The sequence below is a fragment of the Mesocricetus auratus genome, unplaced genomic scaffold (assembly GCF_017639785.1).
Source record: "Mesocricetus auratus isolate SY011 unplaced genomic scaffold, BCM_Maur_2.0 Super-Scaffold_100003, whole genome shotgun sequence".
NCBI classification, from domain to species: Eukaryota; Metazoa; Chordata; class Mammalia; order Rodentia; family Cricetidae; genus Mesocricetus; species Mesocricetus auratus.
The window spans coordinates 117,145,542-117,162,319 of record NW_024429188.1 but is presented as its reverse complement, the minus strand read 5'-3'; the positions used below and the strand labels follow the sequence as shown (position 1 = coordinate 117,162,319).

Genomic DNA, 16,778 nt, shown 5'->3' with positions numbered 1-16,778 from the left:
CCCTTTTTATGATTCCCCCTTCCCTAATAAAAAAAACTCTGCCTGAATCCTGTCTCATGGTATCTTTCTCTAGCGTGCTGTTTTTCTTAAAATACAACAGTTTGGGGGATGGAGAAATGGTTCAGTCAGTGCTTGCATGGTAACATACCCTTATTCCTAGCACTGGAAAGGCAAAGATAGTAAGATCCCTGAGGCTTGCTGGCCAGCCAATCTAGCCAAATTGGTGAACTCTAAGTTTACTGAGAGATCCTATCTCATAAAGAAAGACAAATAGTGAAAAAGATACCCGATGTTTGTCGCACCTGCTGTGCGGCCTGCATCCGAGAATGTAGCGAGGTGGTCGGGATAGATGACACAGAGACCAGTCGGTTGCTTTAAGAAAACTTTATCTTCCCAAGTCAGCTTAGGAGGAGACCCCAGTCCGCTTAGGAGAGAGCTCTCAGTAGAAGTCTCTCCAAGAAAAAGGAGCTTCCCTTTTTAAGGACTTCTGCCATTCATCTACATACCATTCTTTCCAGACTTCTCACCCTCCTGGCTGGTGGTTTAATCTCCGGCCCCAGAATCGGGGAGACACAGCGGGGAAACAGGAAGAGACATCTAGCCATAGGGGGTGTGAAAGTCATGGTATCTCAGTGAGCGAGCCCTTATCTGAGCCCTATCAAGAGCTTTAAAGCACTGAATTGTTTTCAGTAAACATTACACAGCTGCCTGCTCCCAGGCCGAAGGGGAAGTGGGTTTCTGCTCAAGGTCTGGTGTCCCCACAGATGTTGACCTCTGACTTCCACATGCACATATGAACATGTATACACGTGTACATCTATACTCACCCCTCTCTACCCACTCATCTATACCCATATCCTCCCCCCCACACACACAAAGCAAGCTTTGATGAAAGGTAATTAGATCGTTGGGAGAACTGTTTTATGATAGAATTAATGTCTTAGGAGAACCTGGTTAGTTCTCATGAGTGTTTGTTACCCAAAAGCAAGTCTAGCCGAGCTCTGGTTTCTCCCTGGTGTCCCATTTCACCATGTAAGTTGTCTCTCTGACATACAGGTTCTCCTGCCTGCCACTGTGATACCCAGCCATGAGATCCTTACCTGAGCTAAGGCACTGCTGAAACCATGCCATTGGGACTCCAGAACTAAATGAGTATCTTTCTTCTGTAAAACACCCAGCCTCAGGTACTGCATCATAATAACAGAAAATGAACTCATAGAGGTCCTTTATGATGTTAGCAGATTTCCCTTCAGGTAGCAGAAGTGGCAAGAGTCAGTAGAATTCTGAATGTAGAGAGAGGCCAGGGAATAAGCACACATTCCACAGCTGAATGCCACACCTATCTGTAGAGCCAGGGCTGCTCAACTGGAGAATATGGAACTTGTGGGATGTCACTGTCTGTTATAGTCTGTTATTAAAGGCTGACCATTAGTGCTAATGGAAAGACTCTGGGAAAGAGAGCTTGCAGCAAAGAAACTCCAACAGTGTCATGGAGACTACTATGGAGCTGAGCCAGTACTGTGGAACTGAGAGGGTAGGATTGAAGCACATTTCAAGCAAAACACCTTTATGGATAGGCAGATGACTTAGTCATAGGATGAGGGCTCAGGGAACCACCTGGGGTTGGTTTAGGATTGGACCATCTCTCTTACACCTTAGTAGCTGTCAGATCTTGGTTAAATCAGTTAATTTCTCTGGACTGCCTCAGTTTTATGTCTGTAAGATGAGAGTGAAAATGTTCTATCTGTTGTAGACTGTTTCTAGACTGTTGTAACATCAGCACATATGGGGCAGCAGGACATAAGCCAAGTCGTGATGACTTTCAAGTTGTTTGCTGGAGTAAAGATAGTGTTCTCTAACCAGTAGAGAAAAAGTGGCTATTTAGGGTTGTGATGGGAGATGTCATTCTGAAATCTGTCTCTTATTGGTTGTTGAATAAAGCACTGTTGGCCAATAGGGAAGCAAGATAGGTAGGACTGGGAGTTGATAAGGATTCTGGGAAGGAGAAACACAGGGAGTCACCATGTAGCCACCATAGAAATAAGAGGTCCCTTTCTCTGGTAAGAGAAATACTTAGATTAGCAATTATGGGGTAAATACTTAAGTCAGTGATAGCCAGTAAGAAACCAAGAAAACAGCCAACAGCTTCATAATTAATGCAGTGTCTTGTGTGTTATTTGGGTACTGCAATTGTGGCAGAGCCCAAGCGGCTGGTGGGGAAAAACCAAAGCGGCTGGCGGAGGAAAAGGCTTCACTCAACAAATTGTTATCAGAAGTGGGATATGAATTTCCACATAGAATGACAAAAGCTTAAAAGGAATTTTAGAAACAAAAGAACAGAGAGAAGCATGGCTTCTTGGTAGCAGCATTTTTCTCAGGTGGGCTCTGTTTTGCTAGCGACAATCAGAGACTCACACGACTTGCTTAAGGGAGCCTTCCTGACTCAGCATAGAAAACCACCAAGGTTCTTTTAAGAGGCTCTGCTAACGATTGAAAGGTGTGCATGAGTATCTGGAAGTGGCAGTGACCACATCTCCAAGCCGGCAGCTTTTGCTGGATGTCAGCATAGACTGAGGCGGTGAGCTAAAGTCAAACTTACGCCTGCCATCTTGGAAAAACTACAGTTTAAACAGCCATGGTTTTCAGCAGATAAGACACGTGGCCAAAAAAAATAAAGATTTACAGTAAAGTCAGATTCAGATGAAGAATAACCTCTAAAAGGGTTTACAGTGTGTTTAAAAATATACATAAGATTGAGAGAGAAAAAGAAACAGCATGGTGGTAAATAAAAGAGAAGCCAGCTGTGGTGGTGCATGCCAGTAGGATTTGTTCCAGAGGCAGAGGCAGGTGGATTTCCAGAGAAACCCAGTCTCAGACAAATAAATAAATAAATAAAAGTAAAAGAAATAGAGTAATAATAATAGATAAATAAATAAACCACATTAAGATGGAAAATACACAGAGAGTCGGGATACTGTATGCTATTGTGTTTTTCAGTTTTTTGATTGCTAAAGGAACAACTGCTAAACTACACTTCATTATAAATGCTACTAAATTAATTCAACTTATATCTTTTAAAAATGCATTGACTTCAAAATTTAAGTATAAGGATATGTTACTTTGGAAAAGATATTTTATTTCTGTTTCCACAGAAAATGGAAAGCTGTGAATTCCTTCCAGGCTTCTGTGGTTTGATGTACCAAGAGCCCCAGAAGCAATGGGCCAGGTGTTTCAACAATTAAGACAGCTAAGATGATGCAGTCTTACAGACCACAAAAATAAGGACTTATACAGGTTTCTGAGTTTTGTCATAATCCCCATGGTATGAACAGCGCCCCCTTCCAGCAGGAAGCAGTTTGGAATGATCAATGTCCAAATTCCCATACTGTTTATAAATCTTTGTTTTCATTTAAATGGGGTTGCTTAGAATTGGTTAATGATCACAACCAATCTCTTTTTAATGAAAAAACGGGAATTATGGTATGGAAATGAATAATTGGTATTTCATTTATTGATACAAATTCAAGGTCAATTTTGTGATATGTATATTTCTCTTCTTGATTAAGTATTGTGCTTATACTGATCTTTTAAAATGTAATGCATAATTAAATACAGACTATAGATAGTTACTTATAATAGTCAGAACTTATAGTTAGGTTAGTTAGGTTTTCTAGATATAGAGACATATTTGAGATAGATAGTCTTCAAACCTTTCAAAGACCTTCAGAAAATGGCATTTAAAATGGATTAGAGTTTTTCTTGACAATGAGAAATGTCTGCTCCTGGCACATCAATTATGTCCGTGAGGAAGATGGGCATGGAGTTTGCTTTCAACATGGCAAGATTAGCCATTTGGGCAAGAAACTGCTTGAAATTTCCTGCTTTGCTGAGAAGTCTTCCAGACACACTGTGGCCTATGGGTTGAAGATGGATGCCCCAACATTACAGAGAAACTTCAGGTGACTGTCCAGGTAGCAAGATGTTTCTGTCAATTCTAGTGTTTATATATTATCCTATGATGGAGTTAAAGGCAGATAATTATCATCATAGTTTTCCTTGGTTATGATAAAAGATAAGCTACATTATAAGACTTTAGGTTCATAAAGATAGGATAGATGATATTTTCTTTAAATCTTACTAAATGTTAATGGACAAATATTGTAACTATGTTCTTACTTGATAACTGTTCTGTTATATATAATTTGACTATGTTGAAGTCAAAACCTTTCAGTTATTTTAGAAAGAAAAGAGGAGATGATGGGAGATGTCATTCTGAAATCTGTCTCTTATTGGTTGTTGAATAAAACACTGTTGGCCAATATGGAAGCAAGATAGGTGGGACTAGGAGTCGAGGAGGACTCTGGGAAGGAGAAACACAGGGAGTCACTATGTAGCTGCCATAGAAATAAGAAGTCCGGACTCTTTTCTCCAGTAAGAGAAATACTTAGATTAACAATTATGGGGTAAATACTTAAGTCAGAGCTAGCCAGTAAGAAACAAGCAAGGCCCACAGCTTCATAATTAATATAGCATCCTGTGTGTTTATTTGGGACTGATGCGGCTCTGTAACCAGGCTGGTGGGGCAGGCTACACTCAACAGGGTTGGCCCTTCATTCTGTTTCTTCACAGGGACCCAGTGCCAAGGAGTGACCTCAGCATCAGATGAGGAAGAAAATCTGGTAAGGGCCAACAGGTTCTTTGTACTCTATTCTCCCTTCTTACCTCCTCTCTGGCTGGCAGAGAGGTTAGTTAGAGTGGGCCATATAAGCCTATTCATCTACTCTCCAGGCAGAGGTTCAGAGCTATGGGCATGACAGAAAGCAAGGCCATGGCTGTGCTAAGGCAGAAAAGCCTTCCTCCCTGGGGTCTGTCACCCTCTGGATCCCTCCAGGACTAGGTTTTGATCATCTCAGTAATGGTGCCAGCTGGCAGAGCCTGGGCATGTTTCCATGGAAGTCAGTGGCACACTAAAGGGGGAATGGAAGGGGAGCAAAGACCAGATTGAATTGCCTATGTCAGCAAGAACCTGCTGTCCAATAAAGTGTACCAAGTGCAATCCAAACAGGCTTAATCTTCTGCACACCATCATGGTATTGAAGCTGCCACATCAGAGCTCTGTTGTTCTTTTTTGTTTGTTTTTTGGTTTTTTCAAGACAGGGTTTCTCTGTATTGCTTTGGATTCTGTCCTGGAACTTGCTCTGTAGACCAGGCTGGCTTCGAACTCACAGAGATCCACCTGCCTCTGCCTCCTGAGTGCTGGGATTAAAGGCATGCGCCACCAACGCCCGGCAAGTTGTTGTTATTATGATTGCATAAACCCAAATGTCTGCATCCTAGCAGGATGTGGAGTAACCCCATGAGCCAGAATACATGGGTACAGTCAGTGCCTGTTGGCAGACCACTCAGCCTAAGTCCTTGGTTCCTGGGTCTTTTGATACTACCAAATGTGAAAACCTTGGACAGGCCCTCACCTCTTTGCCTAAAAGCAAATGCCCACTTGTTAGTCCCTCAAATCTTACCAGGCCACTTTTGCTGTCTAATTTTCAGTGAGGCATGTCAACGACATAGTCTTTTTCAAGACCCAGGGACTGTGGCCATTGGTTTCTACATAGGAACTGTGCAAGTATATGAATTTTATTCCCAGCATTAGCAGTCACATCCATCCTATGCCAGTACTAAACCCGGAACTTGTCAGTTTCCTCTTGATAGATTCAGTGGCCATGTTGTCTAGTCTCATAGTACATCAGAACCATATAAAACACTTCTCAAATCAAGATAGAGTCATACATGTGCAGAATGCCAGAAGCCGAGGGCCATTGGCAACTGTCCAGGCAAAGGAGCAAGGATATGTGCCAGAAAAGAAACATGGTTGATACTCCTGCATCAGCTGCTTTCCCTTGAGTCTAACTACATCTCTGAAGCCCAATTCCTTTTTCAATAGATGGTAAACCTGAATGGGTTTACTGGGAATGGAGCTCAGTTATATCAGTACTTGTTGAGTACCCACAAGGCCCTGGGTTCCACCCTCACCACCATACAACTAGGTATATGGTACATTCCTGTACCCTTAGCACAGGAGGATAAGAAGTGCAAAGTCATCCTTGGCCACACAGCAAGTTCAAGATCAGCCTGGGATACAAGAGATTTTGTCTCAAAATGTATATCTAAAAAAGAAAAGAAAAAATAAAGAAGACACATATTGTAGCATAGAGTTGGGCATGGTAGTATATGACTGTGGTCTAGCACTTGGAGGTGGAGGCTGGATGATAAGAAGTTGAGGTCACCCTCAAGTATTCAGGGAGCTCAAGGCCAACCTGGGTTATTTTGAGATCCCCTATTGAGAAACCGTATAGAAAAAGATCACTGCTGAAGTAGACTGAAGACTAGGGCAGTTCACTGGAAGAAAGAGCTGGGTCAGGAGACCACAAGTTTGTTAGAAACCACAGGGAACCATGAGTAGATGTGTTAGAATCAACTACTGATGTTGCCTAGTGGGACTAGGGGCCTGTGAGCACTGCTGGATGAGGTACTGATGGAGGCAGGTAGACTGGGGAAAGGTCAGAAGTGACCTTGGTTTGAACCAAAGCCAAGGAGGGGAGAGGGCAACAAAGCTGAGGAAGACCATCTGCTGATTGGTAGACGGGTATAAACCCCATTTGTCAATCTACCACACTGAAGTATATCTCTTTAAAGGGTCTTCCTCTGGCATACATCTCTGTCCCATTAATGCAGTGTCTTTCTTAGACTAAACTGCTACAAGTGAAATGGCTGGAGAAACAGGTTTACATTTAAGAATGCATGTATTATTGGTGGGAAGGTGAACTGAGGCATCTTCTAAGAGGACAAGTCAGTAGGTGTCAGCCTTGTTAAGTGTAAACCTGTTTCTCCAGCACTTTCCCTTGTAGCAGTCTAGTCTATATACCCTGCTCTCTCAGATCCTTTATGGCAGTCATCCCTGGGAGAAGTTCCCAGGTTTGTCTTCAAGCTTCCTGATCTTTCTAGGTCCCACCAACTTCTAAGCCAGCCTACAATACCTGGTATGAAGACAGAGGGTCCTTGGGGAGTAGTAACAAGAGTCTGTGAAGCATATAACCACACACACACACACACACACACACACACACACACACACACACACACACACAATTGGGCACAGATACCTGGAAGCCCAACTGCAATCCATGGACAGGAAGAATATTTTTAACCTCTTATTACCGTGAGAAAAATGAGCTGAACTGACCCAGTGGCTACTTCTCAGACCAGCCCTACTAACTCTAGATTTGAGGGCTTCAAATCTCCCAAGGCAAAATGATGAGATCCAGGTGACCTACGTACGTCCACTGCTGGCCACCTCTGAGTGGTAGCAGTTTATGTGGGCTCTGAAACTACTTGACGGTTGGTGCCACTTGCCAAGTAGAGCTAAACTGGGAGTGAAAGAGGCAAAACATTTAACATTATTTTGTTTTTTCCTTTCGTTCATTATCTGTCTCTCTGTCTGTCTACCTACCTACCTACCTATCTACCTGCTTATTTATTATATCAGGCTGGTCTTGAACATACCGTGTAGCCAAGGATGATCATTAGCTTCTGCTCCACTTGTCTCCATCTCCTAAGTGCGGCACTCACACTCGGCATACTTAGCTGTGCTAGTCCAAGCCTTTCTCAAGGAAAGCAATTAGTTTGGAGCAAGGGTGGCCTAAGCTAGCCCTCAAACTGCCAGCTTGTTGTCTACGCCAAAAGGACTGGAATGATGAAATGTTCCATTTGTGAAGCAGCCTCCTGTGGCCAGGTTTTGTAACCATGGCCATTCTGATTTCCACTGTCTTCCACTGGAGCCTCAGCAGTAGTCAGCAGATGGGTTGCTTCCCACCCATAAGGACCTAGAAGAGACACTACTGTCACTGGTCCAGAGATTCAGAGCTGGGATTGGGAGGGGAGTTGCAAGTGATTTAGAAATCTTGGACAGACCTAGCTCTGCCAGAGCAAAGGCTGAGCAGCAGCTGGCTCCCGTCTGAGCTCCCGAGTCTCCTGCTCAGTATATAGGTCCCAGGAACTGCAGGCTGGGCCTCTCTGACAGGAGCATGTGACCTGTCTGCAATGCTCTAGTCACTGGGGCTCCTGCCTGCAAGCCAACAAGGCAAAAGGAAGGAGTGATACTATGTGGAAAAAAGTTGGAAGATATTTGGGTTGCAGAGAGAAAAATGTAATATGGAAAAAGTAAGCATGGCGGAGGGGGATGTATTCTTAATGTTCTTTACAGGTAAATGACTTCTGCATGAAAGTCTGGAATTTCACCTCCCGCCATCCCATTCCAAAACCCCAAATTCTAGACTTCTTGGCGTCTGTGCTAGAGGAATCCTGGGAGGAAGTTGTCTGGGCCAGGCCAAATCCTTCCCAACTTTGTAGGGAGCTGAAACCCCAGAGAAGATGGGGTACTGTCAGCTATCTGCCATTCCCAAGACCCTAGAATTTTGAGGCTCTCCTGTACACATTTTCTGGCTCTTGAGGTGTTATGACAAAGTGTGTGGGGAACCTTGCATGGATTCCATGGTAGGCGAGGGTGACCAAAGCAGAGGGACAAACACGCCATGCAGACAGAGCTTAAGTGGGAAGTTTTATTAGAAAGGGGAGGGAGGGCGAAGGAAAGAGAACAGAGAGAGACAGAGAGAGAGAGAGAGACAGAGACAGAGGCAGAGACAGAGAGACAGAGAGAGACAGAGAGAGGACAGAAGAGGGCAGGAAAAATCCTGTCTGCCTCAGGGGAACAGCGGGAAAGAGAGAGAAAAAAAAGCAGGAAAGAGAATGGGGAAAGAGAGGAGTGAGAAAGAGAACATAAGTGGGTAGAGGTCTTTCTTTTAAAGGGGTCCTTTGCACCTGAGCTGACCAGGGCACTGCCTGAGTGTGTTCTGCCAGGTGACAGGGACAGGCCAGCATAATGCCTGAATCCTTACAAGAGGGATGGATTCAAACAACTGTTTGGAGAAACTGGGCCACTTCAGGGATGCCTTGACCTACAGGACTACTGAGGGATGCTGGGAAGAGCTCTCAGAGATTCCTCTGAGACACCTGGGTGAGGCCAGGCTGCTGAGGATAACAGTGACTATAGGTCCTCTTGCTCCCAATCCTGAGCTATTTGTATTGTTATCTCTGCAGCTACACCACAAGACCTTCCTCCACAGTCCTATCTACCTGTGCATTTTAACATCTTCATATCCCAATAGTTATTTTTGCAACTGGAGATCTAAGGTCTCAAGCCAGCCCTAGTCACTCAGAGATGCTACCTCCATCTGCAGATGGGCATGTCATGGGGTCACAAGGGGCTGAGGACTCTGGAACCTACCACCACCCCAGCATTCTCTCCCCTGGTACTTCATGAGTACCCCAAGTCCTCATAGCTGCCACCTGTTCAACCTTTGCCAGAGCATAAGGAAACAAGAGCTCAATCCCAATCGCTCCTAACTTTGGCTTTTGTCCTTCTTGCAAGTGATCCTCTAGTGAGGATAAAAAGAAGAACTACCCAGCAGTCCTGTTTCTCTCCATAGCCTTCCCCTCATCCAGGCCCTCTATACCCTCTCTCGTACGTTCCTGTCCAGCTTAAACTCTACGTCCCTTTCATTCCATCCTTGCCTGTACATTTGGGGATAAGAATGTGGAAGCCAAAAGATGAGAATGCATTTTCCCAAGGTCACATTTTCTTTTCTGAAACAAGCACCTAAGTAAAGCTGCTGGTCAGGTTGGGTGCTTGGGAGAGAGACAAGAGTCAGAGGAAGAGAGACAGGCTCTGTGGGCCCTGCTAGAGTGCTGCATTTCCCAAGGACACTCCCTTGGATCGGGTCCTAAACTCTAAAAGAATGAGTAGGAGATGAGTATGTGCATGGACAGAAATGGTGAAGCAAGGTCTGTTTTTTGGGTTTTGTGGTTTTTTTCTTTCTTTCTAGGCCAAACTAGGCAGTGCCTGCTGTCAGCATTTTCAACAGGGATCCCCATTCCTGTGTCTCGAATCCTGGTGCCTCTTTTCTCCATAGTAACCCTCTGCCACATCAAGCTCTCTGGGAAAGTGACTTAGTCATCAGAAAGTGGTGTTTTGAGCCAACCATCACAGGGATTAGCCCAAGGGGGCTGAACCTCATGCCTGAGATGTGCCCACAGATATATCCAAAGACAGGGACCACCAACAGGCACCACCATAGCTTGGGCTTTCCCACCACCGGTCCCAGAGGCCAAGTCTTCTCTGAGTCCAGGGTGTGTCTCCAGAGCTTGACAGCCTCCCCAGGCCAGCAGTAGTAATGTCAAGGGCAACTGTGCAAGAAGAGGTGTTACAAAGAAGGCATTATCAAGTAAGTAAAGAACTGCCCATTTTCTGTTCTATCTACTCCCCACATTCCTAGCTTTTCCTCAAAACCAGAAGTAAGCAGTGTCCACAAGAAATGCCCAGGCTGTGTTTCAAAGAGCAGCCTCTAGGTTTCTCCAGAAGACACATTCCCCAGTGACATCTGCTTGAGCTGCAGATTCTTTCCAGCCTTCCTACCTCTCAGTCTGAGTCTGCATCAGCCCTGGAGAACAACATGCACAGGGCCTCTTGGCCTTGAGTTTTCCAATCTCTTTTCCACCCAGGCCCGCTTCCCTTTTCCCCTGTCCACACCCTCTAACTTTGGTCATCCCAGCAGGGAAAATGAACTGAAAAGATCTGCCAAATGCTTCCACATGGATCCACAGGAGAAGGTAAAAAAAGCTCCATTCTGTGCCTCAGTTTCCTTTTGGGAAACATTAACTGACACCAGCTATGTCAGTGGAGAACCAGCTCATACCAGGACCAGGGCAGTGTGCTAAGGGGAATGACAGCAGATCAGGGGGATCCAAAATATTGCCCCTAGCAGGGTGTGCATGTCAGTGAGGACATTGTCTTTACAGCTTCATAGGTAAGAGAAAGACCCAGAGGCCACACTAAGTTCAGAATCCAGCTCAGCAACCATCCACTTGTACAAACCTGGGCATGCCACCTTATGGCCGTGATTTCCCCCTTATATTCAAGCAGTTTGGTATAAGGAGAAGATTTAACTTTCCTCCTCTAAGATCATGGGAGCAAGAGATGAGGTAGGTCCTAGGCTGGGATGAAGAAGCCAGACAAGTTGTGGGCACCCAGGCTCATTCCCAACCATGGGTGCCCAAAGTCTGGAGTGCAACATGAGAAGTTTCTCTGATCATCAGAGCCCTAGAAAGCAGCTTTCTTCTTTCCTGGCAATGATCCTGTCCCATGTCACCACAAGGCTGACAATGAAAGTGACCTCAGGGTTCAGCAAGCGGAAGGTAAATTTGTGTCCAAATAAAGGGATCAGTCACATAGGGGAGGCTTCAGTGAGAAATGAGGGAGTGTGGGCTTCTGGCTTTCAGAGTGCATCAAGTCAGAATTGGGGGTGTTTGCTTGACATACAACTGAAGCTAGTTCAGAAACAGGTGCCAATGCCTATCTTATCCAGGTCCTGGGTGCTGGGAAATCAGAGGCCTGGCCCTAGAAGGTCTTAGAAGACTTTAAAGGCCTCTTGGAGCCCAAAGCAGTTTGAGGAAGAGTTATGCTAGATTCTAGTAGCTCCTGGGACCACTACCCTCAAGTTGGGAGGGCTTTGTCCCAGATGCATACAATTGCTCCTATTATGATTCAGATGGAAGCTCGTTCCAGAGTGGCCTGTCCCTTTAGACTTGTCTTTGTAAAATGTCAGGCTGATTTCTCTCCTACTCCTCTTGACCTGGAGGCTGCTGGACTCTCACCAAAGTCTCCCTCCTCCAGGGAGCCTACCTAATCTTTCCAGCTGGGGTTGCATCCCTGATCCAGGTTTAGGGAGCCACCAATGCTTTTATGACTCTCAAAGCTGCAACACCCTCTGTAGTCATGAGCCACCTTTGTCGCTGACTCATGAGCGTCTAAAGGATGAAAAGGAACAGATTTTGAGCACCTGCTATGTTCCTGGCCTTGACCTATCAGTTCCATCCCACTGACTGCGGAGCCCCAGCCATGGCTGAGAATCGATGACAGCAGGACAGGTGAGATGCTGTTGTTCCTCCCAATACTGTAGCATGTGAGCTGGGGGTGCTGAGGTGAATCGCACACACCAAAGCCCTTCAGCAAGTTGTACCTGGTGAGTGCACCACTAGTTGGCATCTAAGCTGGCAGTGTTTGTTCAGATGAGCCAGTTGAGGTTATGGGAAGATGACCTCCTAAACCTTCCACTGCAGCTCTGGGATTGAGAGCCCCTCACCACTATTCAGACTTGGCAGCTTGTGGAAACCAGCTTCGTACCCCAGCCCAGGCACCAAGACCAGAAACCCAAAGAGCCACGAGACCAAGGCAAGACCAAGAACAGGTGTCACCACCTGCTTTAATATCAAGACTCAGTACAAATGGCTTGTGGAGGACACAACTCTCAACAAACTTCAGAGAGTACATAGTCCTGGAAGGCTTCTTCTCCCTTTGACCAGTTGGAGCTGTTAGGTGCCACAGTTTGGAAGGAAGTGGCAGAGCACACAGGAAGGCCTGAGTTTTCAGCCTTTCTCAGAGGCCATGTATCACTACGAAGTTCCAAAGAGGATGAGGCTCTTAACTCCCCCCCCCAAACAATCCAGTCACAGAGCCTGTGCGTGGCAGATCCCGCTGATAACACCACAGTGACACTTGATTCGGCACCTTCTGTCTGAGTATGGACAGCTCCCTTCTGAGCCCTGAGATCGCCCAATGCCCAGTACATGCCTATCACAAACCACCACCAGATCCCTTTGCCCTAGGCCCCAGGCCAATGAAAGGTGTCTTGGAGTATGCTTGTCTCAGAATCTCATTATTGCCATCTATAAAATGGGCACAATTTACGGAGGATGTGAGATTCCATAATTTTTGCAAAACACCAAATCTGGGCTCACCTCGCCCTCTCCCAGCTGGCAGTATACTAACAACCAGTCTTATCCTCAAATGATTAGGACTGAGGGACAAGGCCAGCCAGGGGGTCACTTGCCCTTGTTGGTCACACTAAAGTCCCCTGCCTCTCAGTTTCTTCACTCACAGTGAAAAGTAGAAAACAGAGGGTACTGTCTCCCCGAAGGGAACCCAGGAGGGATGTTTGAAGGGAGTATGAATTATGGGTAGAGAGACTGAGGCCCTGACTTGTGTGCACGAGGACACAAACCGGGCATCCCTTGCTGCCTCCCTACCTGGTACAGGTGCCCAGCTTGTGGGATGGGCGGAAGGTCGGGCAGGCGTGGTGCGCGGGCTCCCTGGAACGGGCAGCTCCGGACCCTGCTGGGCTGTGTCAGCGGGCAGGCACGGGGCGGCGCGGGGTGCAGCGGGGAGCGCGCAGGGAACAAGGAGGCACGGACTGGGCTCCACCCGCAGGAGAACAAACAGGTTTTCTCCGGCTGCAGGGAGCCTCGCCCCTCGCCCCTCCCCTCGGCCGGCCCCCTTCCTCTGCCCTCTCCTGGGGTAGGTAGATGCGCCTGGCACATTCCGCAAATTCTCCCGCCAGTGTCCTCGGTCCTCCCACTCCTTCCCTGCTCCGCCTCACGGAGCTGCTGGAGAAATCAAGGCTGGTGCTTCACTTGCCCGGCTTGGAAAGAGCTCCAGAAAGTTTTGCCGCCATGGAAAACTTCCAGGCTAATTCCTCTGGGCACCCGGCCCTGAGGCCAGGAGGCCTCTACCACGTGAATGGCCCCTTCTGCCTAGTGGCGTCCCTGCCTGTGCTCAGCGAGATCTGGCCCAGACTCTGAGCCAATGACTTCCACAGATGCTGGCGGATCCATTCTGTCGAGAACTACTGTGCCTAGATCCATTTTACAGATGGAGATTCCAGACATGGGCGGGGATAGGACCGGGGTTGGGGGTGGCGACTGATGATTGAGATCATGCAGGAAGTCAGGCAGAGGAGAGAAAAGGTGAGCAAGAAGCTTCTGCCTGGCACCCGGGAAAACTTGCAATTTGGAAGGCCATTTTTGGAAGAGGCGGGGCAAGATGCAGAAATCAGGACCACCTCTCAGGCCAGGCCAGAGACACACATTCAGTTTGATAAGTGACATTCATTCATGTTTGTTGGATACTTAATGTGTGCACGGTACCGGGTGGGAGGGTGTAGGGGCTGTTGAACTTAAGAGAACATTGGACAAAGGCTCCTAACCCTATCTGTGAGGTAAGGGAAAGCCTTCCAACATAGGAGTTAATTAAGCCAGCTCAAGTAATAGCCTATCAGGTTGACAGACTCAAAAAAGAAAAAGAAAAGAATAAAGGTCAATAGATCCTACTTCTCCAGTCTCGCTAATTTTATAGCCACTGCAATGACCTTCAAATATGCCCACTGGTGATCCCCACCTGCAACTTATACTTCCTTCCCACCCAGCTATCACACAGAAGTCTGGTTAAGCAGCTTCATTGGGTGAGTATTACCAGATGCTACCTGCTTAGAGCTCTCTCCTACAGCTTCCTGTTGCTCTTTGCATCCAAAGCAGATGTCTTTAGAAGGCCTAATGGTTCACTGTGGTCAACTTCTCTCTGCAAGACTGGCGACTCCACTGTACTCACCCTGATTTTCTCCTGTCTTCTGAGTAAGTACATCATGTGTCTTCACGCCACAGACATTTGTTCCTGTACTCACACTCTCAAAGTGCCCTAGTGAACTCAGTTATTCCTCAGACTCCATCCAACCATTCCTAAATCCTCCCCAGCATGTCACCTAGTCAGGCTGACCACTTCCTTCTGTGCACTCACTTCCCTAGTTCCCTTTCTTCTCGATGGTGAGATTGGTGCCCTGTCTGATTATCTCTGGGTCACAGAGTTCAGCCCAGGAGATCTGGGGCATTTGCAGATGGAAGAGATGGGAGACTGTAACTCAAAAGAAGGGTTCTTCTCTTTGTGGGGTTTATCAGACAGAAAGGAAGAGCCCTGTGTGTTCTGAGCGAGTGGTTAATCTTTGTCTCCTGCCAACAGGTGTTTTTCTCCTTTCATTTCAGTTGGCCCCAGGCTAGCGGCCATCATCTAATGCTTCTTTCCCTTTTCCCACAGAGGCTACTGATGGTCTTGCATTTGACTTGGCACCCTAGCTTCCAAACATACTAACTATATAACCTAGGGTAAACCTTTTTTGAGCCTAGCTTAAAAAGAGGCAGAATGTAAAACAAAGTGATACACCATGGGTAAGGATGAGTGGTGACACTTGTCCCCAAGGCCCTCCAGAAAATAGAAAGCTCTACCCCAGTACCTTGAATCAGGATGGGCCATCTGAGAGCATGGGCAAGAGTGGTGTCTAGTAACATGACTATCCACTGAGGGCTGCACCAGACCTCAAGCTCTTTTCCTGTCCCAAGTGACTCAGCCCCTGCACAGGACAGATCACTCATGACAGCTCTAGCCCAAGAGACCAGCCTTCGACTCCTCCCTCCCAGCAAAGCTGCCAGGCCCTGCAGCGGATCTTGCCTGAAAACGGGTTTGACTCGAATGGTAGGTGCCCTGCCCTGCCCTGCCCACCTGTTCACTGCCCCAACAGAATCTTCCAATGATGCTTTCCACTCCCACACTCTTCCAGGGTTACCTCCAGTCACCTCACCAGTCACCATTTGGGGAGGAGGGATGCTGGCCTCAGACTCACAGCAATCCTGAACTCAAATATAGATATGTACAAGTAACATGCTTTCAGATAAACCAAGTGCTGTCATATCCCAAGCACCCTTGTTTGGGATGACATTTCTTCTTGGGGGATATCAGGTAATCTTTTATCCATTCTCAGCTGTCAAGTTGTTGTCTTTGTGAACCTTTCCTTGGACTCCCCTCAAGTTCTGGGTCAAGGTTGTTTTTGTGGCCCTCCTTTCCAATACTGCACCTTAGCCCCTGGCTTATCTCTAAGACTAGCCAAAAAGTCTCCCCCTTTCAGAGTTGCAATTTCCCCCTCCAATCTTTCTTTCTAGCTCTGGTATCCTTCCAGCTTGGGTAGCAGTGCCCAAGGGAACTGGGAAGTAGCCCCCAGGGATGCCATCAACAAGACAATGCTCTGAAAGCACAGGTGCTGGTTGTAAATGTAAAAAGCTCAAAGATCAGGCTGGAGACTACCAGGAAAGGGAAGGGGTGGTAAGTAGTGTCTCTGTTCAGAGGGGATCACAGCTCAGGAGGAGGTAGCCAAAACAGCTTCTCCAGAAGGCCTGACTGAAGTCAACAGATGGACCAGAGGAGAGATGGCTATCTGACAGGATGAGCCAACAGGATTACTAAGCTCACAGAGTGGCACTTTCCCATCTGCAAGACTGGAAGCAGAATCCAGGCAGGCCTATTTAGCTAAAGAGTTCCCAGGCTTGGAAAGGAACAACTGGTGGTAGGTACCCTAAAAGCTATCAGGACCCAGAGGTGGTCCAGGCAGGATTCTTATGCCAGAGTAGACTGGAGACGAATGGCCTGAACTCTGCAACTGTACACATGGAGAAATGGAAGCAGGGGGAGGGATCTTGAGATTGCACAGGTAGTCTGGTGCAGAGATGAGCTCCAGAGGCTCTGGATAGACAATGTGATTAACTGGTAGAAGCTGGGGTTTGTGTATAGGCAGTGCCACGTTCCTGCTTGGAGCCTAATTCCCTCATCCCCTCCCTCCTTCCCAGATCCTGCCCTGCCCTGCTGCCTCATCCTGCTAAGCTCTTCAACTAGCTTATACTTGCTGGGTGACTCTGCTGACTCTCAGTAGGGTGGGTCCCCTGGGGCTAGGGGTCCCCAAGCCAGGCATAGCTACACCCAGGAAGAGACCTATGGAGCCCTGAGCTTGTGA

General features: G+C 47.0%; 1 protein-coding gene across 6 annotated transcripts in view; it reads right to left on the bottom strand.

Annotated features, from left to right (window-relative positions):
* Positions 1 to 13,388, bottom strand: part of Znf185 (zinc finger protein 185 with LIM domain) — a 51,447-nt gene extending 38,059 nt beyond the window's left edge. For 2 of the 6 annotated variants that reach the window (XM_040744741.1, XM_040744742.1), the window contains exon 1: positions 13,198 to 13,382. The gene's annotated coding sequence lies outside the window, so the exon portion shown is untranslated. Of the gene's footprint in view, positions 1 to 1,100; positions 1,724 to 13,197 lie in introns of those variants that run through there. The other 4 variants (XM_040744743.1, XM_040744740.1, XM_021223863.2 and 1 more) reach the window with 4 other exon arrangements.
* Between the last annotated feature and the right edge of the window lie 3,390 nt (positions 13,389 to 16,778).